This window comes from Saimiri boliviensis, chromosome 1 (genome assembly GCF_048565385.1).
Source record: "Saimiri boliviensis isolate mSaiBol1 chromosome 1, mSaiBol1.pri, whole genome shotgun sequence".
Lineage (NCBI taxonomy): Eukaryota > Metazoa > Chordata > Mammalia > Primates > Cebidae > Saimiri > Saimiri boliviensis.
The window spans coordinates 81,810,207-81,836,066 of record NC_133449.1 but is presented as its reverse complement, the minus strand read 5'-3'; the positions used below and the strand labels follow the sequence as shown (position 1 = coordinate 81,836,066).

The following is a 25,860-nucleotide window of genomic DNA, read 5'->3' as shown; positions in this document are numbered from 1 at the left end:
TAAGCAAGGCTTTTATTGCTCCAAAGCCTCCTCAATTAAATAATAATGAACAAATTTGTTTAAAACAAATCTTTAACTTGCAGACTGATTAATTTCTCCATTGTGAGCATGAGAAGATGTGTTCTTAGGCGGGAAAGATCAGAGAAGTGTGGTGGAGTGATTGCTGGTTGTGGAAATTGGAAGAATGATTGATGCTGTCTCTAACTGTTCGACCACAGACAGGTCTCTAGTATTTCTGAACCTCTGGTTCCCCAGTTGTAAAAGGGGGTCAGGTGGACCAGATAATCGCCAAGATCCCTTTCTGCTTGGACATTCAATGGATAATGAAATATCAATAGACAAACACATGAGTAGCAGTGCAGCCCTACTAGTAAGTGTGAGACTGAGAAGTGGGGAAATCCTTTGACCACTTTACCCCCAATCCGGGGAAAAGATTTAAGGGAAATCTGTATTCTTTCCTATTTGTCTAGAGTATATTGGACTTACTCTGGGTCTCTGGGAGAAAGATATTTGGGAAGTTTGCACACGCATTTGTGCACACATACAAACACACACGCACTACACTTAGGCCACTCTCTTTCTCTACTCCTTCCCATTCCACACACCTAATACGCATCCCATGCAAAGGTGCTTAAATTAAAAAGTGCCATTTGTTATTGGGGTGGAACAGGAACTCAGTTGTTCACTGAACAGACAGGAAACAGTTACTCACTTCTGTATTAATTAACTCTCCCTTTCTAGGGTTTTATTATTGGAGAGTCTAATGACTTAAAATTAACCATCCACAGTCCAATTAAAAATCATGAATTGAAGAATTGCTTTCTAAATTCTCTGTGTTATTGACAAGTTGCTGCATCATTGAAGCTATAAGACGTGTCATCCATTATTAACTTTGATGGCATTAAAAGAGATAAATTAGATCTTTTAAGCAGAAATGAGTTCTCACAAAGACTGCTCTTCTAAAGTGCACAGGGTCTCAATTTTCTCTGAATTTCAGCCCACTTATTTGAACTTATTCTTGTTTCACTTAGATTTTATTGATCGTTTAGTAAACATTAACTGATGATAGAGGCTTCTTAATATGAGCAGATAATAGATAATCAATGTGTAATGCAACTTAAGTGATAAAATACTTTTGCCAGGAATATACAATCTGTCATAAGGGCCGGAAATGCCTGCATTTAAAAAAATTAAAACATACAATGAAAATTTTAGAAAGGAAAACTAACTCTTCAATGTATGAAAAGTTAAATTTACTCTCAAGAAAATGGCAATAGATGGCAAATATATAAATAAAACATGCTATTTCTAAAGCACATTTAAGATATATACATTTAGAAATAAGTAAGTGTTCTTTCAACAGTTGTAGTTTGAATTAGGATAAGGGCAAAAGGCAGTAATAAACATATGATTAAAATACATTCAAAATTTGAACTCAATAATGGACTTATTACAGAGACAAAACATTCTTACTTTGGCTTTTATGAAATTCCTTATTCTTACTATTATTTACTTCTTCAACTGAAAACAGTCTTTTGTTTCATAATCAGAATCTTATTTTTCTAACATTGTAAGTATGAATTTGCTGTTAACAGCTCCAGTATCTGCTATGTAACACATATTAGGCTGGGGGTAAAAATGACTTACACACGTTTCTAATACTTCAGAATGGACCCACCCTTTATCCCACAATCTCTTTTGTGTGTCTCATTATTGATTAGAGTTATGCTGTTCTTTGAAGCCTGGGAATTACCAGGATAGTGTTTTATTTTACTATTTGTCTCTTTAGCAAAACTGTTGCCATCTTTGACCTTTCAAAAATGTTTATGACAAGGTGTCTGCCATTAATTGCATGCAGGAAGGAGTAAAAAGCCTCCCAGTTGAATCTCATATTTACCAGAAGAAGAATTTTATTTATTTATTTATTTATTTTTGGTAGAATCTGAGTCCTAAGAGGAGACTGGTTTTGGTTGTTGTTTTTGCTTTAACATAGCAATGTAGCCTGAGAAAGTTACTATTTTCTAATTAGCAGATCTATTAATAGAATAAAAAAAGAAAGGATACGGTTTTATATAAAGTATATTGTAGTTCCACTGGCCTAGATCCATTTCTCACCTCTAGTGAAAATGTAGTTCAATAGAGATATAAAATTGCAGGACTGGAAAGGTTCTTAAAGATTACATAATCATATCAACAGTTGCAGAAAAAGCTCTTAATTAATGCCAGACACTGTTCTATACACGTATAGAAAGCACTTATTAATTCATTTAACCCTTAGAGCAACCTTATGAGGAATGTACATTTTATTATTATTTCAATTTTCCTTTCTTTTATAGATAAGGAAATTGAGGCATGAGGAGATGATGTAATTCCCCAGAGCTGATTAGTGTCATAGTAAGGAAATGAACCCAGGTGGTCTGGCCCCGGTAGACAGTCTCCTTTGTCCTTCCTACCCTGCTTCCTAGTCACTATGACTATTTGATTTTCTTTGTAGCATTTTTTGCTAGTTGAAATGATCCAACTCATTTTTTCCTTCACTTATTATCTGTCTATGTTCCCTCTGCCCCGTTAGACTCTAAGGTCCAGGAGAGCAACAACTCTTGCTCACTGCCATTTCCACTGAGGTCTGGAGTAATGGTGCATGCAGTAGTTTCTTAACAAATACTGAATGAATGAATGAATTTGAGAAAATGCAGTAGGAACAGTGAGAATGGAAGAGGCTGCAGGATGGCTTCCTAGTGAATGTGGTGGGAGAATCATCTTACCAGCAGAAGCCTGACTGATGAGAATAGAAATAAGGGAATGGAGACATCAAGAGTGGGCTCTGTTTTCTAGAAGGTGGACAGTAAAGAAAGCGGGGGCAGGAGAAACACCAATTATGGTTTTATGCTTTCATCAGAAAACCTAACAGAAAACTTCCTCTTTTGCAATGGAAGAATGCCCCCTTGCTGCTCTTTAATGATTATTGTTATGTGAAGACTCATCTCTGGCTAATTTTCTCAACGATTTGATCTGCTTAAACACCAAAGTAATGGTTTGACCACAGAATTATCATCAGACATTATGCATTTCATCCGGGGTGCACTCCTGTGCAGTAATTTCCCAGGACCATCCTTGGGGGAGCAGTCCTTTCCTCATTAATTTCTGTGGAGTCAGGAAACCTATAAAGTATCAGCAAATTGCCTTTGAATCCCAGGAAACATGTCCTCTGTCCTTTTCTACACACTCTTTGAAGTTGCCATTAGCATTGCAATTTTTTTTCGTGGACATTACACCAGGATAGAGAACTTAGAAAGAAAGAGTGAGTGTCGACATGGGTGGTGCTGAAGCTCCCCACTGTGGTCTGTGTCCTGCAAGGCCAACCAGAAATATTTCCATGACATAGTTCTGGTTCTTGCTGTGTGGCGTATGCAGCCCCTCATATTAGCATTTCCTACCATATAAAGGAAGGCAATGCCAGAAATTTCATATTTAAAAGCTAAACCCTTTTAAGGTGGTTTTGGTTAGCTCTCCCTCTGGTTTCTCTAATTAGGTGCTTGTATGAAATTGCAGTGGAAGGAACATCTTGTTTTTACAGAGACTCTCTATTTTGAAGCCAGATACTGCTACTATTTCAGAAAAGAAAATATTGCTCTCTTTTAAAATGTGGGAACACGTGCTGCCTCTTTGTCAGTATCAATTGCAAATCAAGATTCTCTTCCGAATTCTTTTTGTAGTCTGTGTTCTCGTTTGTCATTTAGAAATGTTAATAATTCAAGTAGAGCCAGTTTTATCAATCAGTCAATAAATATGAAGATTTAAAGTTCAAATTTTGTAGCACAACACTACTTGGCCCAGTGTTTCTCAAAGGAGGTGCTTCAAGTATTTGGGGGACAGGCAAGTCTTTTCTATGAGAAGCTTCCCCAGACATTGCTGGATGTTGAGCTTCCTTGGTTCTGGGTCACAACTCTCAGTAGTACCTGCCAGTTCCAGATGACCCAAAACATCCTCATGTGTTTGCAATAGACCTGTAAGAGGAGGTACTATTTCCCTTGGCCATGACCTGGCTCAGGAATCATAAACACAAATGCTTATGATGCCAAAGGCCCGCCAGATAACATAAATTGGTTAATCTGCCTCAGTGTAAGGCAATTTGGAATGGTATGCCCTGTGCTTGCTGGCAAAATGTGCATGATTTGTTTGGAGGCATTCAAGATCAAAGTTGTAATAAACACTATGCTGGTCAACAAAATTCTCCTTTCTACCAAGTTTGCTCTCCAGCCATCAGGCTTACACCTGACTCCAGCTCCTGTCTATCACTCCAGCCTATCTATCCTCTCTCCACTTTGTGTGCAGTGATTCAGCTACATTGACTCAGCACACAGGAGGCTTGCCTTAAATGCCAGTTGAATAAATGAATAAATGAAAATTATTCTAGGCCTTTAATCAATTTGTGAGAAGTTTGTAAGAGGAGCACTGATGATTAAAATTTCCCCTTAGGCCACAGCTGCTGTGGGTTTTTAGATGGGATCCCTGGGTTTCTTCTAAGTCCTCTCCTGGCATATGAATCAAGGCTTATCTTTAGTTACCTGCATCTGTTCCATTTGTCCAGTGGTGCACTGGTTTTGATGCACAATACGTATAATTTAAACTTTAGACTGTGAAAACTTGCCTCACAAACTCTCATCACTGTGCTTTGCCCAGGGATGTGCTGCTTTCTCAGAAATGTCAGGGAGCGGTGGCCTGAGATTCCTTTACACTAGCAATGTGCTCTATTTCTTCTTCTAGTTCATGGCAGGGGACAAGCAATTGCTCCTACCCCAAGCTGATCTGGACTTACTGGTGCTAGAAAGTGATTTTAATGGAACTAAGAACTCTTCCTATTTCAAAGTAAAGACTTCTCCAAGTGTCCCCTAAATTCTTCCTCCCTTTCTTCCTTCTTTCTCTCTCTCAAGTAATTTTAACCTGTTCCCTTGGGTTGGAACTCTCCATGAAAAATAAATCTTTCTGATTTTCCACCCTCTTCTTGTGATCTTATTTGACCATATAACCCTAAAACAGAGCAGGAAATGTGGCATTTGAAAATAATAGAGTAAACTTCTCCTCCAAACCCAGGGACGTAAGCAACTGGGTCTCCAGAATTTTATGTAGAAAATCTTTTTTACTAATGGGTCAAAAATTCCCAGATGCTCACAACATAACTCTTTTCCCCCTTAATATTATTATTTCCTGAGAATGTTTTAAACATAAAGAAATGTTGTTAATTCACACACCCTTTTTTCTCCTTTCCCTTTCATGGTCTGCATGTGTTGGTTTGGTTGGTTTTGAAGGAGAACACACACTTAACCAGCCTTTTGGTTTCCCACAGCCAGTATGCACATGTCCAGGGTGTTCCCCTGTGATTTTCAAGGCCTGGTTTTCTTCTGATAAGGTCAGCAGCACACACAGCTTATCCACATCTGCTGTGTTCCTTGAGGTCAATCAAAATATTTTTCCTTCTGGAACTAATGGGAATCTCCCAGAGAGAAACAATTATTGCATGTGAAAAATCTATTGATTTACATTGCATGGTTCACCTACTATTTAGGGTTCAGGGACACTTTTTGAAATTGGGACATCAATTCAGAGGATTCAGAAGGAGAAGTTACTACTGAAAACATTCACTGGTATATTTCTGAGTATTTGCTGGTACTGCTATTAGAAATGCAGAATGCTGAATTCAGTTGCCACCAATTGTCAAGAATGTAAGTCATCCAGCATTATTGATTTCATTGGTTGAATTATAAATCCATGACAATAGTGTTGGACACAATTACAGATTAAAAAACAGTCAACAGAATTGTGAGTGTTCTCATTCGTGTGATTTCCCACTTCCCTTTTTTCTTTGCTTTAACTGTGAGGCCCATTTTCTATGACTCCTGGTGCTGATTTGGATGGAAATACAAGGAGCATATGACTCCATGGTGCAGAAGACAAGAGCACTGGGTTTCCACTTATTAAGATTTACTTCTCATGTGGTCCGTGTTGAAATTTTCAAAAGAAAATTTCAAAAGAAATGTGGGACCATGACAATATTTTATGTGTCATCTGGATCCAGGAATCAAACAAATAGTTAAAAACCTTCAATAAACTATCTACCATTTGGCTCTTTGTTTCAATATACTTTTACCACAATTTTTTTTTCCCACAGTTGCAAGCCAATTAACTGGAGTCCTAGACCCTTACCCTCCTTTAGGAATTAGATGACCTGCCTCTAAATCCCAGTCACAACCCTTATCAGCTGTCTATCTCTTTGTTCTGGGTTTATGCCTATGGAATATGAAAGATAATAACCATTTCATGATCATCTTGTGAAAAATAAATAAAATCACTCACAAAATATCTAACATAATTGACACCACGCAGTAGACCCTTAAAACATTAGTCAAATTTTTTATCTTTACATTCTGGAAAGTCTAATAAGTAATGAAGTAACCTAAATGCTGAATAAGATGCTGAATTATACTTTTTTAAGAAAAATATTTGGATGCAAGCTTTTTAAAAATAGGGATTTTTCTGCAGGCTTAAGGGATGGAAACGTGAAAGTTGTTATTCCATTTGGGTATATGACAAAGGCAATTCTCTAAAGATTTTGTACTGGGGTCTTTATTTCAGTGCCTTTATACTTTTACATCTACCAAAAGAGTCAATAGAAGGCTCATAAACTGGTAGCCTTAATCTTATCATCCATGAAACTGGGTTAGTTATAGTGACAATATCATGGGATTTGGTGATGATTGGATAAAATAAAGTATATAAAGAGCTTTGAATAGTGCCTGGCACATATTAAGTGTTCGATAAATAGTCAGTTAATAGTATTATCATTATTTATAAAGATCCTATCACAGAAGTTGCTACATTTCTATAGGGAGATCGAAAAGAATGGAGCATATTATTTCCAAGCTCATTCTAGCTGTACAGTATATACTTCTATAATTTTGATAAATCTAAGATAGTAGAACAGTACTGAAGACTCCACTTTTGACTTGGATTTCTCATATAGGAAAATTCACATTTTAAAATCTCAAAATGATAAAAGCCCCAAGGCGAACACTAAGTAGCATCTAGCTATTTCTCCCTTCAAATGGGTATAATTTTCTGACAACATCCTTTTCAGCTGCAGAGACCTTCAAATCTATTTTAAAGTTATTGTTTTTTTCCCTAAAAAAATAATAAACACTAATGGTAATAAATGAATCTGTATGACTTTTTTCCTCCTGACTAGAGAGCGTGATGGCTTCAGTTATTTGCAAGGCAAAAGTGCTGATGCAGGAAGGCCTAATTGATTAGAACAATATATGCGCTGGCTTAATGCTTTAGGTCAAACCCTTGGAAAATTATACATTCTTTATGCAAAATTAATTGTGTTGCAAGCATCTTTCCTGTCAAATGCCATTTTTTTTTTCCTTTTGCCCATTTGGCTCCAACTTGGACTTGTAAGGATGAGTCATGGGAAGCATCATCACATAGATTCAGATGCTATTTGTGAGCAGCAGTTAAGTTATGACTATTATTCTCCTTGCTATTTTTACATTTTGTTAATGTCTTCTTTTGCCATTAAAACAGCTCAGCATTTCTTTTTCTTCTATTTTGGGAGTCTGTAGGTTGTGGTTTGGTCCTATTGTGGGATAGGTTTTTTTCCTTTCTGGCTGATAGACATTCTCATCACATAATTGGGCTCCCTGGTGGATGGGTATTAGGCTTATGCTCAACCTGCTCTTACAGTGTCAAGGCCCTCAGAGAGGCTAGAGGTACCTTCAGTCAAAGTGGATTACTTCCCAATATACGGTCTCCCCTGTTGTGCCTTACTGCACTGGATTGGGCTGTTTAGATGTGGCTGAGTGACCAGCAGGCCCTTTGCTCCTCCCTTTCTGCTCTGAAGCTCTCAGAGTCTAAGTCAGTTCATTGTTGATGTGCTAGCAGGTGGGGGCTTTCTGGCCTAGAATTGAGTGGTCATGGCAAGTAGATGGATGTGAGGATTGAGGGAGATGGGGGACACTGAACATAACTATCAGATTTGTAGATTGGGCTAGTGGGTGGCTAGGGCTGGCAATAACTAAGATAAAGAATGGGAAGTAGGTTTGGTTGGAAACATGGTAAGTCCAGTTTTGGAGGTGAGTTAGCTCTGCCTTCAGGTCATTCTTCAGGTGGAGATGCATGTGTGGGCTGTTGTGAAGGAAGAGCCACAGCTCAGCATCTGTCAGGCATAGGAGCATGGTGGCTCAAAGGGAGGGTCTGCTCCTTCAAGCTACTTAAAAAATATCAGTGCCGAATACATCTGGCTCCCCTAAACTGCTGATGTTAAATATACCAAATGATTCAGAATTTTGAAGGGTGGGAATCAGGGTAATGCATTCCTAAACTCAGCAGGACAGCTGTGCATTACAACCATGTGTAGAAGAAAGGCGCCTGTAGGATGGAAGTCTCCCAAATGCAAAGCAGGGTAGGTGAGCCTGAATCATTTAACGTATGGGGCTGGCATGAGGCATTCAGAGTGGCTTGTGCAATTCCCTTCAACACATTTTATTCAGCTCAAGCTAAAATACAACACAATATATTAATATTAATGAAACTATAGAGTTAGTCATCCTAATTGCCATCAACATACATTTATCAAAATTCTCCTATTTTGGGGTTTACTTAGGTTTGTAACTATTCTCTCTTGGTCACCCCGAAGACTACATCCTTATTGTACCAGGTTTTGGAATAATTTCTCATATCATAATGTGTTACTCTGATTAAAAAGAACCATTTGGGTACGTAGGTATAGTATGAGCCATAATATCAATTGGTTTCTTAGGATTTGTCATATGGGACCACCACATATTTACCATAGTACATTGAAGTCTTTAGTTGCGAAGGTTTAAGAGTGATTTTCTCTGAAAATCTCATTCCCTTACATCAAACATTGCATGGTTAGTGAATATTTTGCTCTTGGTTAGTGTGTTAGCAAAATATTTTAAAAGAAACTTTTAAAAACCAATTTTACATACGTGTTTTTATCATTAGCCTTCATCTTTAGGTCAGGGGCATGGACCTTGAGATTTTATTTTCTCTGTAAAACTTTCTACCGTCCCTCTGATTAAAAGAGGGAAAAGCTAAAACCCACATGTTTAGTTAGAGGTGTGTACAGACTGGATTAAAGGCTCTTGATCATGACCTGAGAATCGGGAACACTGCAGTGAACTCTCCAGGACATTCAAGAATAAGAGAAAAATGCTGAAGGAATTGTATAGAAAGCCTTTTTTTTTGTTTTTTAAACAAAAGTGCTGGGAGGGGCTTTGAGAAATCCTCCTGGGGCCTCCTTTCTTTGGCAGTTGAAGCAGTATTGTCTTCATTGTGCAGCTGAGAAACTGAATCCTGGAGAGCTTCAGAGAGAGCTTTGGTGACTTTGCTAACATGCAGCACAGAAAATGAAGTGGAGGTTAATGGAACATGAATGTTGGTTCACCATTCTCACTACAACCTCACTCTGCCACCACAGAAGGCTGTTGTCAGCAAAAGGAGAACATGGGCATCCTTAGCTGTCTAGAGTTCGAAGCTCCTGGAGGTTGCGCACTCATGGCATTTCAGAAGGACTTTGTTTTTCAGACTTGTGGCCCCATATCAAGCCCAGCAGAGACACAACAGGGGACACTGGTTAAGAGCTCAGCACTGGAGTCAGATAGTCCACGGTTACATGCCTTCTCTGCCACTTACCAGTTTTATGACCTTGGGCAAGGTACTTAATGTCTCTAACACTCAGTTTCTTTATGTGAAAAGTGGGGATAATATAACTATTTGATTCTATTGTCAAGATTAAATGTGCAGTCATCGTTGTAAACCACATGGCGCATGGTGTCTAAAAGCATCCACCACTGTGGTTGCTGTCAGCTTGCCACCCAGTGGTGGTGCAAATGAGTGCTTCTCACACTCATTTGACTTATGCCTCACAATATCAAACATGCTCAAGCACATCTCCGGCCTTTTCCCTCTGTGTTTTTTTTTCCACATTACCAGCTACTGCTAACAATTTACACAATGTGAAGAAAGCAGAGCCCCTTTCCTTTGTCTTTTCTCCTTCTATTTCTTTCACCTCCTATGGCCCTCTTTGGAGACACTGAGTGAGGAGATTCTCACATTTGTGCTTGTGTCTCTGGCACTGCCTACTGTGCCTATCCAGGCCCCCACTCCCTGGACCCTTTACTTTCTTTTCAGCTGATCAAAATTTACTCTTTGCTGCCTTTTACCCAGAGGGTATAGATTCCTGGTCAGCAGGTTGGATCCAACCTCAGAAATATTTTCTGTGACTGGCACAATGTTTTATTTTTATTTTTTTTAAATTATAACTTTGTTTTAAAACTCAGGAAATTTTATATAAAAACCAAGAAATGGTGTGTGTCTTTGGACCCTACCTTTCCTAATGGCTGTCCTATTCAGACAGGCATGTGCTGCTTCAGTTCACAACAATCCTCACCCATCATGCCTTATACCAGGCTGCCATATTATTTGCATTTCTGTCTGGACACTATAATCATTTACTTTTGTGACCTAACAAATTTAATTCCCAAAAGGTAGTAATTGGTAGAGTAGCTTAATGTAGGTTTGACTTTCTTACATTCCCCATGTATTAAGCATTAACATATATTGGCTGTCTTTTTCATGCTGGGTTAAGGCGGATGAACAGACATTTTAAGCTGATCCACAGTAATACTATTTGCCAGTGTAGAGTTGGAAGTATTACTAACTTTTCCTGTCAGTATTTGGGTGATGTCTGAATCTGTATCTGCTTTTTGCTTTTCTACTTAAAATGTTATAAAAATGAATGGAGATGAGAAACGTGCATGAGATTCAATGTTATAAAGTTTGATGTCATTCAGTGCAATATTTGTTAGTCTCATTCAGTGATTCACTGGGATTTAAGCCAGAAACTTAAAGAGTATATGTCAAATGCAGGAAACAAATCATCAAAGGCTGGGTCCATAAGAGGAGGTCTATTTTCTAATATTTCAGCTTTCTCAGAATGGAACTGCTCTTAGAACGTATCAGCCTATTGTTCCATTTTTCACCTTCAAATGTGATAGAAGTTTTCAGGAACATTATATGCATATAAAATGCTCTGCCTATATTTTTGTTGGTTTGTTTATTTTTCAGAGTTCTCCTAGGGACACGAAGCCTTATCCAAAGAGAAAAAAATTCACTGGTAGATTTCATAAGGGCTGATGCAGGCCATTGGGGGAGATTGGTGGGGCATATATACTGAGCACTCAGCAGCTGTCAGGTTGTCCTGAGCTGTCACAGCAGTCCTGTGAAGTAGGTTTTCTCCCTGTTCGGTGAGGCAGCACAGTGTCTCAGTGCCTAGGTCTATGTTTTTGGCTTCTCTGCTGACTTGCTCTGGGGCCTTGGGCAGGTAGCTTAACTTTTTTTTGTTGCTTTTTGGAGCCAGGGTCTCACTCTTGCCCAGGCTGGAGTGCAGTGGCACAATCTTAGCTCACTGCAACCTCCATCTCCCAGGTTCAGGTGAATCTCATGCCTCAGCCTCCTGAGTAGCTGAGATTACAAACATGCACCATCACGCCTTGCTGATTTTTGTATTTTTAGTAGAGATAGGGTTTCCCCATGTTGGCTAGGCTGATCGCCAACTCCTAGCCTCATGTGATCCACCCAACTCAGCCTCCCAAAGTGCTGGGATTACAGGCATGAGCCATCGTGCCGGCCATAACTTAACTTCTATGAGCGTTAGTTTTATCATCTGTAAGATGGTTTATGGTAATACATAAAATAATAAGTGTTAGCAATTCCAGGCACCAAATAAGTACTCAGTATGTGTTGGCTGTTGCTATTTAGAGTAAGGTCCTGAAATCCTTCCGTTTCAGACAGCTGACTACTCTTCCTCTAGGTAGGGCTGAGCTTAGCCTCCCAAAGGCAGAGGTGGATACTTTCTGTCGTGGTGTGTGTGTCGGGGGGGAGGGGCTCCTCATATCATAGATCAACTGTAGAAATTACTTGGGACTGGAGATCAGCTTTTTTTGCCACTCTGGTTCTGTCCTTGGTCCCTCCCTTTCTTACTCTGACCTTCTGCACAGCTTGACTTCCTGTCTACTGCTTCTTCTTTGCTTAAATGAAGTTAATATCCCCCTCAGATATCCTTCACCACAGCAGCCTACATGTTATTTCCCCATGAAGTTCAAATAATTTCATTGAACTTTTTTTGATGCCTGTGAAAGATGTGGATGATTATCCTCAATGTGGCCAGCATTTTTAATTAGAGTAACTGTGCTGTTAATTAAACAAGGAGTTATTTTTAGATATACGTGTTCATTAGTCCTCTGGAACACCTCTTCCTTCAGATTTTTAAAAATACAGGTTAATTTATGGTCTGGATAGGAGCCATTAATTCCAACTTCATCTTGTCTAGCAAAATCCCTCCTGGGGTTTCTCTGTTGCTAGAGAACCAGAGTGAAGGCAAGGTGGACATGGCAGGTGGAAAGCAAAGCTGCTTTTCTTCCCGTTGTGCATTCTATCCAGTGACACCTCCCAAAGACAGAGTTTGAAGCTGGAGAGGTTTGCTCCAAAATACTCTAATATTAGCTACTTTTGAGCTTCAAGAAGGAATTCAGCCCTAAGAGCTATTGAGCCCTTTTAAACACACAGACCTATGCTGTCGTCATGAAATGATTCACCCTTCAGTTTGCATTCTGGCAAACTTACCCCCAGGGCTGTCTCTAATGTCTTACAAAGACATTAGTTGAATTAAATTGAACTTAAAACACTTTAATAAAATATGAGGCAAGAATATACCAAGTAAACATATGTATATTATTATATGTATGTGAGCCACATACATATTTTTAAAAATAGAAAAAAATTCAAAAAATATATGCTATGTGATTCCGTTTTATGTACTTCTTGATTCCATTACAGAAAACTCTCCAAATGACAAAATTATAGAGATGGAGACAAGATCGGTGGTTGCCAGGTATTAGGGACATGGTGTGACTATAAAGGGGTAAACAGGTAACTATTTGTAGTGATGGGAGCAGTTCTGTATCTTGATTGTGCTAGCAGTTACATGAATCTTTACATGTGACCAATTTTCATAAAACTAAACACAAACACACACAAAGAAAGCCAGAAAAGTAATCTCTGCAAGATACTTATGTATTATGACATGTATTAGGTCAGCTATGCATAAATGCAACAAACAAAATAGAAAGTAAATAATTGCAAGTGGCCCCCCCTATGATCAAGACAAAAAATCTCAACTTAACAAAGGGTTATTTTTGCATTAGAATGTAACAAGGCTTTGACATATGAGTTTATAAGTGCTCATTCTTACTGTGAACATTAGCCTTTGTGTGGTCAGTCATCAATAACCCAGAATTTATGGTAAATATCTCTTTTTTCTCTTTCCCTTTATCACCATCATCTCACTTCGATGTGACTATTGACTGTGATTGATTTTTAGGAGTGTGGCTATAACTGAGAAGACCACCTTCTCTCTGTTTTTGACTCTCGGTTTTCTTGGTAATATTAACTCCTTATACATATCCAGTCTTGATAGATTGTGAGGGGTTTAAGCTTATCTTGTGGAATTTCCCCCTCTCATTGTTTAATAGTCCCTACTCAGTGATTGTTCACCACAAATTCCTCATGCCTTCATGGCAGGGGCGGGGGTACTGTTTCTCATGGTGGAAAGTGATTTAACAGATAAATAATATGACCACGTGTTAAATCTTCTTGGGATAATTCTTAAATAAAATTACTAGAAAAATAAAAGCAATATATTGTAGTAATTTATTTAAATGATTCTTATATTCAAAATACCAACAGTTAAATATGCCAAGGAAAATCTAAATAATGACCCATTGGTATTGGAAGGAAATTGGGGCAATGTTTAACCTAAAGGAATGACTTTCTAAAATTCAGCAGAATTTCAGTCACTGTGATACTTGGGAAGTGAAGAGAAGTTTTTTGGGAAATGCATACAGTTGACTTTTTTCATGCTGTCTGAGTTATAATAATCAAATAATTGCCTAAATCAAGCATGAAGGTTTTCTTACCTTTATATATTCAATAATATATTGAAATTTAAAAATGTATGTAAAACAGAATTTAAGGAGTCTGTTTGCAAATCTTAGTATCCCTACTAGATTTTAAGTTCTCTGAGAGCAAGGACTATGCCTTTTACAGCTTTATTTCTCAGTATTACATAGTAGAAATTTTATATACTTACATACTTATATTTAATATCATTAATGTATTTGATAGTAGATATTTAATAAAGATTAGTAAATTGCATATGTTGATATATTTTTAAAATTTAGTTTGTTGTGAGGCAGTGTATCACTCTGTTGCCCAGCCTTGAGTGCAGTGGCATGATCATGGCTTACTGCAATCTCTATCTCCTGTATTCAAGCAATTCTCATGCCTTAGCCTCCTGAGTAGTTGGTATTACAGGCATGTGCCACCATGGCATGGCTAATTTTTGTGTTTTTAGTAGAGATTGGGTTTTGCCATGTTGGCCAGGCTGGTCTCGAACTCACCTCAAGCAATCCACCCATCTTGGCCTCCCAAAGTGCTGGGATTATAGGTGTAAGCCACTGTGCCTGGCCAGATATATTTTAAAAATTTGGATGTAAACATATTATTATATGGGTTAGAGCCATTACTAATGGCTATATGCATGCTCTCTGATTTCTGGTACTCCTTAGCTAATACCACATTCAGGCACCATATAGGACTAATTACATTTTTTGCCTTAATAGTCTTTAAGAGGTCATTTGAGATATTAGTTTTAAATTTTCATACATGTATGAAAATTATATTTTATGTCCATTTCTCAAATATGCTTCCTTGCTTAAGAAGAAAACATCTGTGCTTTGGAGAAATGCCAGATTCTTCTATAATGAATACCCATAGTTATTGTTCAAAGAGAAAATTTAATATCACTTTTTGATAAAAATAGATGGCCAATACACAATCCAATAATTATCAGTAATGCTTTTACTACATTTCTGAGTTTGTTTCCAAATTTCATTCCTAAGAGTAGAAAAACATATTATTTTGCATGAAAAATAATATTAAACTGTTTATTCTAAGTAAACTCTGAAAACCACAGAAGAAAAGGGTTCTAATTTTTCTTTTTTTCTTTTGCTTTTTTAAAAAGTCCATGTTACCAAACAAAGTCAGAAAACTTTTTCTGTAAAAAGCCAGACTGTAATTATTTTTCAGATTGGCAGTTCAAAAAGCCAGTTTCTGTTGCAGCTACTCAGCACTGCCTTTGTAGGGAAGAGAGCCAGAGACAAGATAGAGACAAATGAGCATGATTGGATTTCGCCTGCAGTTCTTAGATTCCTTCTCCTGTTATAGACACTATTAAGCTAGTGTTATGGAGGAGATTTACCTGGAGGCACTATTGAAGTTTCAAAATGTTGGCAGTAATGAATGTGTGGGAGGAGATTGATGATAAATCTGTGGAATCTGCAGCGACTGGAACACAGCATTGGCACTAGCTTTAAACAGAAAAACCAGGTCCTCTGGTCCCCAAGTCAAAGGAGAATAATTTGATCTTCACTCTGTTTTAATGGTATCAGTTGGTAGATGTCCATTGGCCCTGTCTCAAGGTGATGTCTGTATAGCAGATGACACCAGCACAAAAACAAGTAGAAATTTGTTTTTGATTGATTACTCATTGTTCCCTCTTTGATACCAAACTGATAGCATGGGCACTCGGTTTCTATACTAGGTAAAGGAAAAAAAATAGCAATCCATTATTCTTCCATTTAGACCAATCCAAATTGATTGTCCTTATCTCCAATTTATCCTGCCACATGACTCTCTTAAACCATAACTTCAGGAGTAAAAGTATTTATATATTTTTGCTGAGTTCAAGGATTTAATGTGCTGAGCAACATATCATTTAAGAAGCTGACCTACCATTTTCTGATTGATAATGGAAATGTTAATGTATTGTTAGTCCTCTTATTTTTAACCTAAAGTGAGCTAATCACTAGAATCATTATGTTGTGCCTATCAAGTGTTCAGGCTAAAGAGAAGGTAGAGAAATTGAGGTCTATTTATCAAGTTAATTATAATATTGGAAAAGCGAATTAGATTGAAGGAAAAATACAATTTCATACCCTTTTGCTGGTAAAAGGAGCAATGGAATATCTAATTTCTGAACTCTTTTAATACTATTCTTTGGATAAGTTTATTGCTGAAAATTTTACCCATTATATCCATGTCTTATAATAATTATTAACTCAACACTTACTACTGTGACACCTAATTTTTCACTGCATGAAACACACCATTTCTCTGAGACTGTTGTCAGTCTCTCTGCCCTGATTCCCTCATGTTGTCATGGCATTCCTTTGAGCAGCCACCTGCTCACTCTGGGTCTTCTAGCTCTGTGCTCTACAAGGTGCAGACTCCTACCAAATCTAAAGGGGAGTGAGAGAAAAAATGAAAAGAAACCTTGCGTGGTGGTCAGGAAGTGTCCTGTCAACCCACTGGGTGGGCCTGCAACTATGCATTCTTCGTCGAGGGATATTACACCCCCACACCTCTGAGTGGGGAAGGAGTTCAAATATCAGTGTTTGAGGAGCAAAAACATCTGAGGCGTGACAGTGGCTTGTGGCCTTTCAAAGGGTCACAGCACATAAACTGATATATAAACAATATATCTGCGGCATTACAATGTCAAGGGAGGGCAACTGGAAAAAAAGGTTAAAAAGACCCGAGGCAGGGGGATATAATCTTTAAAAAGTTGAGAAACATTGCTGTGTGATGAAGAAGGAGGGCCTCTTTGCCTTTTTTCTTAACCATTCCAAAGCCCCTGATTTGGCCAAGTGAACAATGGACACCCTTGTGCTGGCAGATCACATCTAAGTCCCAGAGGTGCCCATGTTTGCCTTGTTGCAGGCAATGGGTGAGGCCTGGGCAACCCAGGCTCTCTTCTCCACCAAATCTAATCTCTAAAGCTCTCATTCACAGATGGTGCCTTCTAGCTCCAGTTCTCCAGATCCATATGCCTATTTAGAAAACACTGTCATACACCAGTTGAAGAGTTTTGAGGTACTTCACAGAGTGGTGTTAATGAATAGTTATTGGTAAGGAGAAACTCCAAAAGACTTGAACATCCTGGGAGAATTTTTATGCTAAACAGTTTTGCTGTCTTTAGAGAAAAAGATTGGCATTTTTATTTTCCACCAGAATAATTTAACCTTAAACTCTTTGTAAATATCAAAATTCCAAATAACACTCCTCTAATATCTTAAAGTAGAAAGGGAAAAAGAAGAATGAAACACATCAGTTAGCCTTTCCTTGGTCACTTGATCCCACACTCTCCCTTGGTGAGGGCCAGCAGAAATGAAAATGGAGCGCTCTGCAAGAGTGAGGATTTTCCTAAGTCCATCTCCTGTGCTTCCTCATCCCTAGCTCTCCCTTTCTGGATTAAAACAGCAGCTGTGCAATGAGGAGCTTCAGCTGCTGAAGGTCCAATTAACAGAGCCTCGGGCTGATATGTTCGCACTTGGAAACCTCTTTGGAGACAGGCTATGTGGCTGTTATAGAAGGGGTATTCTCGCCTCGGGGATGAGCTTTGTCAGTCAGAAATTTATTTAAAACAGTCACCACCATCCCAATCTCCTGAAACAATTGGTGAAATTTGGGAAGGATACTAGAGCCTAATGATCTCATTTCTTTGCTGTATATTCTCACAAAGTGAATCCTACAGAATGAAAGATTAATTGAAGATTAATTGAAGGTCAAAGAGATATTTATCAGTGCCAAGCACTGCGCTCAGCACTGCTGAGGAGTAAAAAGTAGTCTGGATATGAAGAAGCTGATGGGAGATAAGGAAGTATGAACTCAACAGCAAGAAAAAGCAGAACTTGAGCATGCCATGAGAAAGGCACAAGAAAGGTACCATGAGTACATCTGACTGGAAGGAGTAAAAGAGGCTTCCTGGAAGAGGTGACGTGTGAGATAAGCCTGTAAACAAGCATATGATTTGAAGGCTGGATGGTGGAAAGCCTGTTCCAGAAGGAGGGAGGTATGTGAGCAGAAGCTTGGCTGGGAAAGCACCAGGTGCGTCCAGGGAACAAGCACCTGGTTCTTGGAACGGGAGGTTACAGGTGATGTTTGAGAGAGCAGGTTTTTTTATTCCAGTGCAGGGCAGAGGCACCTGTAAGAGTGAAGGAAAGAGGAGGAGGAGAGCTGGCAGAGGCTGCAAGGTTGGATGGCTCTTCAGAAGGCCTGAAATGGAGTTGAAGGTCAGAGCAACTCATTCTGCTGCAACCCCCATATATTTGCATCTGAATTTTGAAGGGTTGTGTGAGCTGACTTCCTTGATATCCGGCCACACATCTTGGTGTCTATGTGAGAGGTTAGACTAGGAGGAAACGAGGAGAGCTACTTTCTCTGTGACATCTCAAAATTTATGCATTTCTGCCAAATCTAAGAGGAAATCCTAGATAAAATGTGTGACTCAGGTTGAATGGGCCCCAGAACACTAGCCTGCAGACCTCTGGTCTTACTAGAGAAGTAAGACTCATCTCCAGCTTTACTGGATGATGTAGTCAAGTCCTGAGCTCTCTGGGCCTCCTTTTTCTGGTCTTGTGCATGGTGCTATTACCTTCCCTACATACATGAGATCCAATTACAATCTAAGGTGCTCTTATCTGTGAAAACACTTGGAAAATTTTTTTTTGGTACTGATATGAGATAGTAGTTTGAGTAATAAGTTACAGGGTTTTTAATAAGCTCTTTGCTCCACTGGTCTAAAATATAGAATCTGAGATTCTAGGGGTTATTTTATACTCATAGATCCATAGAATGTAAACATTGAAAGGGACTTTAGCACCATCTAAATTTCCTCCCCTGGTGAAAGACAGCACACCATCATAGTTAAAAATGTAGATGCTGGAATTGATTGAGTAGATACAAATTTCATCTCTGCTACTTACTACTTACATGATTTTGAACATGACTATTTTAACTTCTCTGTGCCTCAGCCTCCTGATTTCTGAAGTGGGTGTGAAAAATGCTCTCTAGCTCATAGAATTGTTGTGAGCTTGAGTTTATGTGTGTAATGCCCTGAGAACAGCACTTGTGCCTAATAAGTACCATATGCATCACAATAGCTAGTTCGACTGACTTGTTTTTCAAATGAGGAAACAGAAATCTAATGAAATGAATTGACTTGCTCAAGGCAGTGTAAGGGCCAGGACACTAGAATGTGTTTCCTGACTCCCAGGTCAGTATTTTTCTACTTCTCAGTGTCTTCTGTTGATTCAGTCAGCATAATTTGCTTTTGGTAAAAATGTTTAAATGAAGAAAAGTATGCCAAAATCTTTCAGGTATGGAAGGGTCTCTCAGAAAGACCTCTGTAAAATCTTTCCTTTGGGTGAGTTCATGTCCTTTGCAGGGACATGGATGAAGCTGGATACCATCATTCTCAGCAAACTAACACAAGAACAGAAAACCAAATACCACATGTTCTTAGTCATAAGTGGGAGCTGAACAATGAGAACACATGGAACACAGGGAGGGGACCATCATATACTGGGGCCTGTCAGTGGGTAGGGGTCTAGGGGAGGGATAGCATTAGGAGAAATACCTAATGTAGATGATGCGTTGATGGGTGCAGCAAACCACCATGGCACATGTATACTTATGTAACAAACCTGCATATTCTGCACATGTACCCCAGAACTTAAAGTTTAAAAAAAAAATCTGTCCTTTGACTTGCATTTGGGCCCTGAGGAGAGAACGTCTGGTCTTTCACTGGCAGCATCTCTCAAATAGCCTTCATAACAACTTAACTTGGAACAAATGTAGAAGTTTCCAGATCACAGCTGGATGAAAAGCAGTATTTCAAGTAATAATACTATTTGTAGTAATCATCTTCTGTAGCAGTGCTACGAAATTCTTTATCTTTATTTTTGTGCCTTATACCAATCCTGGAGGTTGGATGAATTATCTTTATTTAAAAATGAAGGCTGGGTGAGGAGGTTCACACCTATAATCCTAGCACTTTGGGAGGCTGAGGCAGGAGGGTTGCTTGAGTCCAGGAGTTTGAGACCAGGTTGAACAAAGTAGTGAGGGCCTGTCTTGACAAAAAAATTTTTAAATTAGCCAGGCAAGGTGGCATGTGCCTGTGGTCCCAGCTACTGACTCAGCATCTCTAGTGGTGAGGTCAATAAATCTGTATTTCTTCTGTATGCAAAAATTTTAGCAGCACTGTGCTACAAGCTTTCTTCCCAAGTCCCATTCTGTGTTAGCCCTGGAAGTGCCCGAGCTTTAGGACAGAGATGCCAGGAACTGAACCCTTATCACTTATTTGACACTGGGGCCTGATGCTCTGGCCCATACCACTTCTCTGTCACTTTCTATAACCACCCAACAACTGATAAAGAAGGTTCTCAGGCTCTTTAGGAGACAACCTTACATTCTGCATGCAAAGACAGTGATCAGAAGGGATGACAAGTCATGTCTATTTTTGGCATATAAGGAAGAATAAATTGCAATTGTGAAAATATCTCTATGTTAAACCTTCCAGTAACACTTTTACTACAAAATAGGAAAGAGAGATGGACACAGAACTCAATGCCTCTGGATTTCAAGGGAAAATAAAGGAGCTTTAAAAAATAGATGCAGCCAAGGGCAAGTGGTCGAATCTCTTGCCTAAAGGGAAGAATGTTTGTGTCCACTTTGAAATGAGTGAAAATATATAACCTGTTGTGTTGCCAGATGCTTTGACCTAATATATCCCAGATACTATGCTTTTAATTTGTTGGTTACTCGAAAAGCAACTCATAGGGTGATCTGGGAAAATTCCAGGAAGGTGATTTTTGCCATTGCTCTTAATGGCAAAAACAGCAATTACTTTTGTACCAATGTAAAATTAATAGTTATTCCTAAATATCTCTCTCATCAAAATGCCTGAAATACATTGCTTATGACTAAATATTTTATCCAGGCAACTTTCTTAGCAGATCTGGGGAAATATGGCCTATTGACATGAAAATCTCATTGTGAGATGGGACTCTGGGGAACTGGAGAGTGTAGGGATGTTGGGGTGGAGATTGGAAAGCAGGGGTGGACTTTGCAGAAAAGAAAAGAATAACCTTCTTAAAGTTTACCTTGTGTGACTCCATCACTCTCCCTAACACTTTGTGAAGCTCCAGCTAACCAGCTTAGAGCCAACTTTAAGAGCTGCCAGCCCTGCTTTCTTCATATGCCCCTGGTCAGAGAACCCTGAGCAGAGACATAACTGGTCTCTTTGACTTTGGCCTGTGATTGCGGAAAGGGCAATTTCTTTTACCATGGGCCATTGCTGCCAACCAGCTGTGGGCAATGCTAGATCTTCCTCTCCTCACCTGGTAATATGCAACCAGATCATGTGCCAGACCCTGACATGTATGCCTCCTTCAGTTTCTTATCCTTTTCCAAGTATCATCTCCATCACCTACCATCCACATCCATAATTGGGCTGAAATCCCTTCTAACATGAAATATAGCTGAGTGTGATCATACCTTGTTTTCTGTTAGCTCCTTAAGCATGAATTAATAATTCAGCAGATACTAATTGATGGTCATTTGAGAGCAAAAAGGAGACAATTTGGGGTGATTGTGATACAATGATGCCACAGAGGAGGACTTTGTAGAGATGTAGAAGGGACAATAAAAAAAAAAGTGAAAAAAATAAAACTTGCCAAGATGAATACCAAGTTGTTCTTGCATGTAAAATATGTAGAAGAGTAGTGTTGTAAGAGGCCCCAAAATTTGTAAATGGGAGTAATTTAAGGCATTGGGTTTTTTTTTTTTTAAAGTTGCTATTCAATAGAATTCAGATATTTAGATGCATTCTCTATAGCTTCAGTGTATATGTATATTTATTACATGTATCCATTTAATTTATTAGATATAGCAGAGAATAAAAATGGAGGAATTTCTGAAGGAACTGGATTGTAAACCAGCCTTTTGAAGAGGCAGGTATTAAAAGAGAAAATTGCCATTTAGAGGGAATGGCATAAGCTCAGGGAGGGGGAAGCCACACACGAGAGGCTACAAGCTACTTGACAAAGGCTGAGTGGCCAAAGGGGTGAGGATGGGGGCATGGAGCAGCTGATGAAGCAATCTGCAGGGGTAGCCTTGGTGTGGATCTGGAGGGTTCCCAGTAAGCTCTTGGGCAGGATGACTCCATGTGAAGACTGTGAAAGTGGCACTGGACAGACAGCTGGGTCAGGGCTGTTGAGAAAGATAGGAGACTGGAGGGAAATACAGTGTCTGGTTGATCTCCAGCCATACACAGGTGAGTCTGAGAAAGTAGGCAGAAATAATGTCTCCACCTCTTTCAGGGTGGGTGTGGAGGGTCTGCTCTCATTTTTCTCATCTAGGCAATTTCTTGGATAAACATGAAGAGACTCGGAGGGATGGTCCCCTCTGGGTCAGGCTGCAGAGTGGGTCAGGTGGTCCTTTCAGATGGCCCTCGCCCCTCCCCACAGAAGGTGTTCAGTCTCCCTTCTGTGCATCTTTCTTTGAGATGAACCATTAGGAAACCCATCCTGTCCAGGGAGCTGAAAGCCTTTTGCCTGGTGGTGGAACAAGGACACATACATTCTGGCTGATGTCTGGCTTCATTTTTGGAACCCATAACAATTACTCCTTTAAAATTCTAGATTGAAATGGAGAACTGAAATCTGAAAGTGGCTCTTCAAATGAGTGGGGCAATGTGTTTTAAGCATTTGATCTCAAAAGATTCCACTCACCTCTTCCAATTATTTTAGAGGCTGGATTTCTCTGAGAATAGAGAAGCAAAGAGAGGAAATTCATTTTAATCTAATGTACTTTTAGTAAGTTTAGGGGGCTAAGGCACAATTGGTGTTCGAAGGGAAAAAAAATAGAGCTCCAAGTGGAGCTAGGAAAACTTCCATTTTCTTCTCAGCCTTAACACCCTCAGGAAATGATTGAGGCCTGGGAAATTATGAATATCAGAGTAATTGAACAGGAAAACCAACGAACAGCTGTAATTTTCTGCCATGGATTTTTTTTTTTTTAATTTAAGTGATAGGAAACCTTTTTTTGCCTTGGGTTTTCCAAATTGATTTCAAGAGTATATTATGCTAATATATAGTAATTTTACAAAACAAAAAATGGCTTCCTACTTGGAATTTTAGGCATGAGAGTTGCATCATGATTGTTATAATTATTCATTCTCTGATGAAAGAAAAGAAGATTGAACATTAAAAGCTGAAGGTCATCCATACAGTTGTCCCAATAGCAATCTGTGTACCTTTAACCCTGAGGAGGAAAAGTAATTACCCTTTGGCTTCTGGTGACCTCAACTAACCTTTGTTGAAGGGCCAGAGAAAATAAAAGCTGACCATCAGCCTGCCCTGGCTGCCCTGGGCTTAACCTGCTGTGTGAATGAGAACAACCCAACAATAGGATGAGAGGATGTTGCCATGGAAATAGCCCTGGATGAAGGAGCAAAAATCAGAAATTTATCACAATTAATTGTTCTATTAAGAACCTCCCATCTTTTGGATTATTCCCTGGGGGTAGGGAGGGAAGATGCATTCTCATTTAGATCTTATGAGAGAAAATTCTACTTGCATAAATGAGGCAGCCCATATAGTAAAACCATTCTAAGTAGTGGAGAGAATTGGACAGCTTTGTGAGAGATGGAAGGAGCTATACTTCCTTATAATCTATAAAGATGCAAATGCAAACATCCAGGACGAGGGCCAAAGAACCTCATGCTATCAGGAGACCCAGCTGAAGTGTGGGTCTGGACATACATCTTTTTAATATTTTCAGTAGACTGTTGCCTGTGCTTTCATGCCTTGACAAGGTCTGCAAAATACAGGTAATGATATTTTAACAATACAGAAATGTGTTGTCATATTTTGTACTCCTTATTTAGCCTTTCTGTTAAATAGAATCCAAGTTCTATGTATTTTTAACGTGAGCTTGTTTAGATTAGAAAATAGAAGCTTGCTATCCAATTATGTTCAGATTAAATTAGACTAATCCATGATGCTGTGGGTGCTACAGACTAATTGTAGAAAAAAGACATAGAGTGAGAAATAGTTCTTTTATGGAAACCTACAATTATCTCTTAGGTAGAAGAAGACATATTTAAAAGTAATAATATTTTATTTTAACATGAGAATGTTTTCATTTTATTCATTATACAAAGATGAAGTTAGTCTTTAAAAATGTGAATTTTTTGATCAGTTCTTTCATTTATTTGTATTAAATGGATTAATTAATTATTGAGCAAAGAACTGTATGTCAACCATTTTTTGCTTGCCAGAATAGTAATATGAAACACTATTTGCTATGTTTCCTAAATAGTGAGTTACTTATGTTAATCAGTTTTTAAAATAATTTGTGGTGCTAAAACAAAGCAGGTGGTTAAGCTCAGACATTGATTTTCTCTTTAATGGGTATTTCATCAGTGAAATTTTAACCATTGATGGAGGAGAATATAAAACCATAGTAGGCGTTCACTGAAGACCCTTGCTTACAATGCGAAGATATGTTTCTGTCACAGCGTAAGATGCCGACATGAGTTTCATCCATGAACTAATGAATCTGTGAATTTTAACTCCAGATGTTGACAGGAAATTAATCTCATACTAGGGAGCATTGTCAGCTTTCATTAGAACTCCGGAAGTTTACATTTAGTAGAAATAAACTTTTTAAATGAAGGGACATATGTTGGAATTCTGTTAAGTAACAATGAAATCCAGCTCTTGGGCTTCTTATTTACCCATCTGGTCCCTGCAGTTAGTTTATCACTCATTTGGTGTGATTCTGGTATTGTTAGGGCAAGAATTCTGTCTGCTAACCCCCCAGGTACCTGTGGTTGGAAGGCCTATCTCAAATAATATAATAGACTTGGCTAGACTCATTGAACACTCTCTGGCCTTTGGCAGGCTTTTAAGCCTTTTTTTTCTGCTGTAGAAAACGGTTTTTCTTAAGTGGCAGTGACATATCTCTAAAAATACATCTACAATAAGGTCCTAGTTGTACTTACCCTATAGGTCAGCAGCATCTTGCTGGTAGTGAATATGCTTCTTAATTTCCATTTACTTTAGTTTGCTGGTAAGCACATACCTGATTGTAGGCTGTTAAGAGCGTTCTTCTGGCTGAGGCATTTGCAGAATTGGGCTTCGTCTTTACAGTTCTCACTTTATTTGGACGCTCTCCCGGTGTTCTCTGTTTATTAACGCTCACCTAGATGGCTTGGCTGAGGCAACGGAACCAAAAGTAGAGATGGTAGTGGGTTTCTGTTGTTTTACCTGTTTGGGCCAATAGAAGAATGAAAGGGAGAATGATGATTAAGATCAAACTGTAAAAAACAGTTCTAATCTTTCCTTATGTAGAGAGGGGCAGCAGATATCTACCTGGTCTCCCCCATTTAAAACAATTATGCATAATTTCTATTGATTTAGATAATCAGTTATGTATTACAATTATGGAAAGCTATTTCATTATGTACAGTTTACTTATGGACTACATTTTTATTGCTCTCAATTTTGTTCAGAGAAAAAAATTACATAGATTTATGAAGTTTACATAGAAATCTTCCCAAAATAATTTTGTAAGGAATAGGATAGGTCAAATCTCTCAATGACTAGATATTTAAGTGCAGACATGAGGGTATTTACTGATTTATAACTAATAAAACTTCAACCTAACTGCTCTTCAATGACATCTATAAAAATGATATTAAAGTGTGATGAATAACTTAAAAGACAAAGACTACTGAGAATAGTTTTTTATATTTTTCTAGTAGCTGCACTTTATTTTTAATCTTTTATTCTATGTGTGCAAACTTAACTA

At 38.6% G+C, this 25,860-nt stretch overlaps 1 long non-coding RNA gene across 1 annotated transcript in view; it reads right to left on the bottom strand.

Annotated features, from left to right (window-relative positions):
• Window positions 1-25,156, bottom strand: part of LOC104650551 (uncharacterized) — an 84,199-nt gene extending 59,043 nt beyond the window's left edge. The window contains exon 1 of the long non-coding RNA XR_744157.3: window positions 25,052-25,156. This is a non-coding gene — a long non-coding RNA (uncharacterized LOC104650551). The remainder of the gene's footprint in view (window positions 1-25,051) is intronic.
• Window positions 25,157-25,860: the final 704 nt, after the last annotated feature.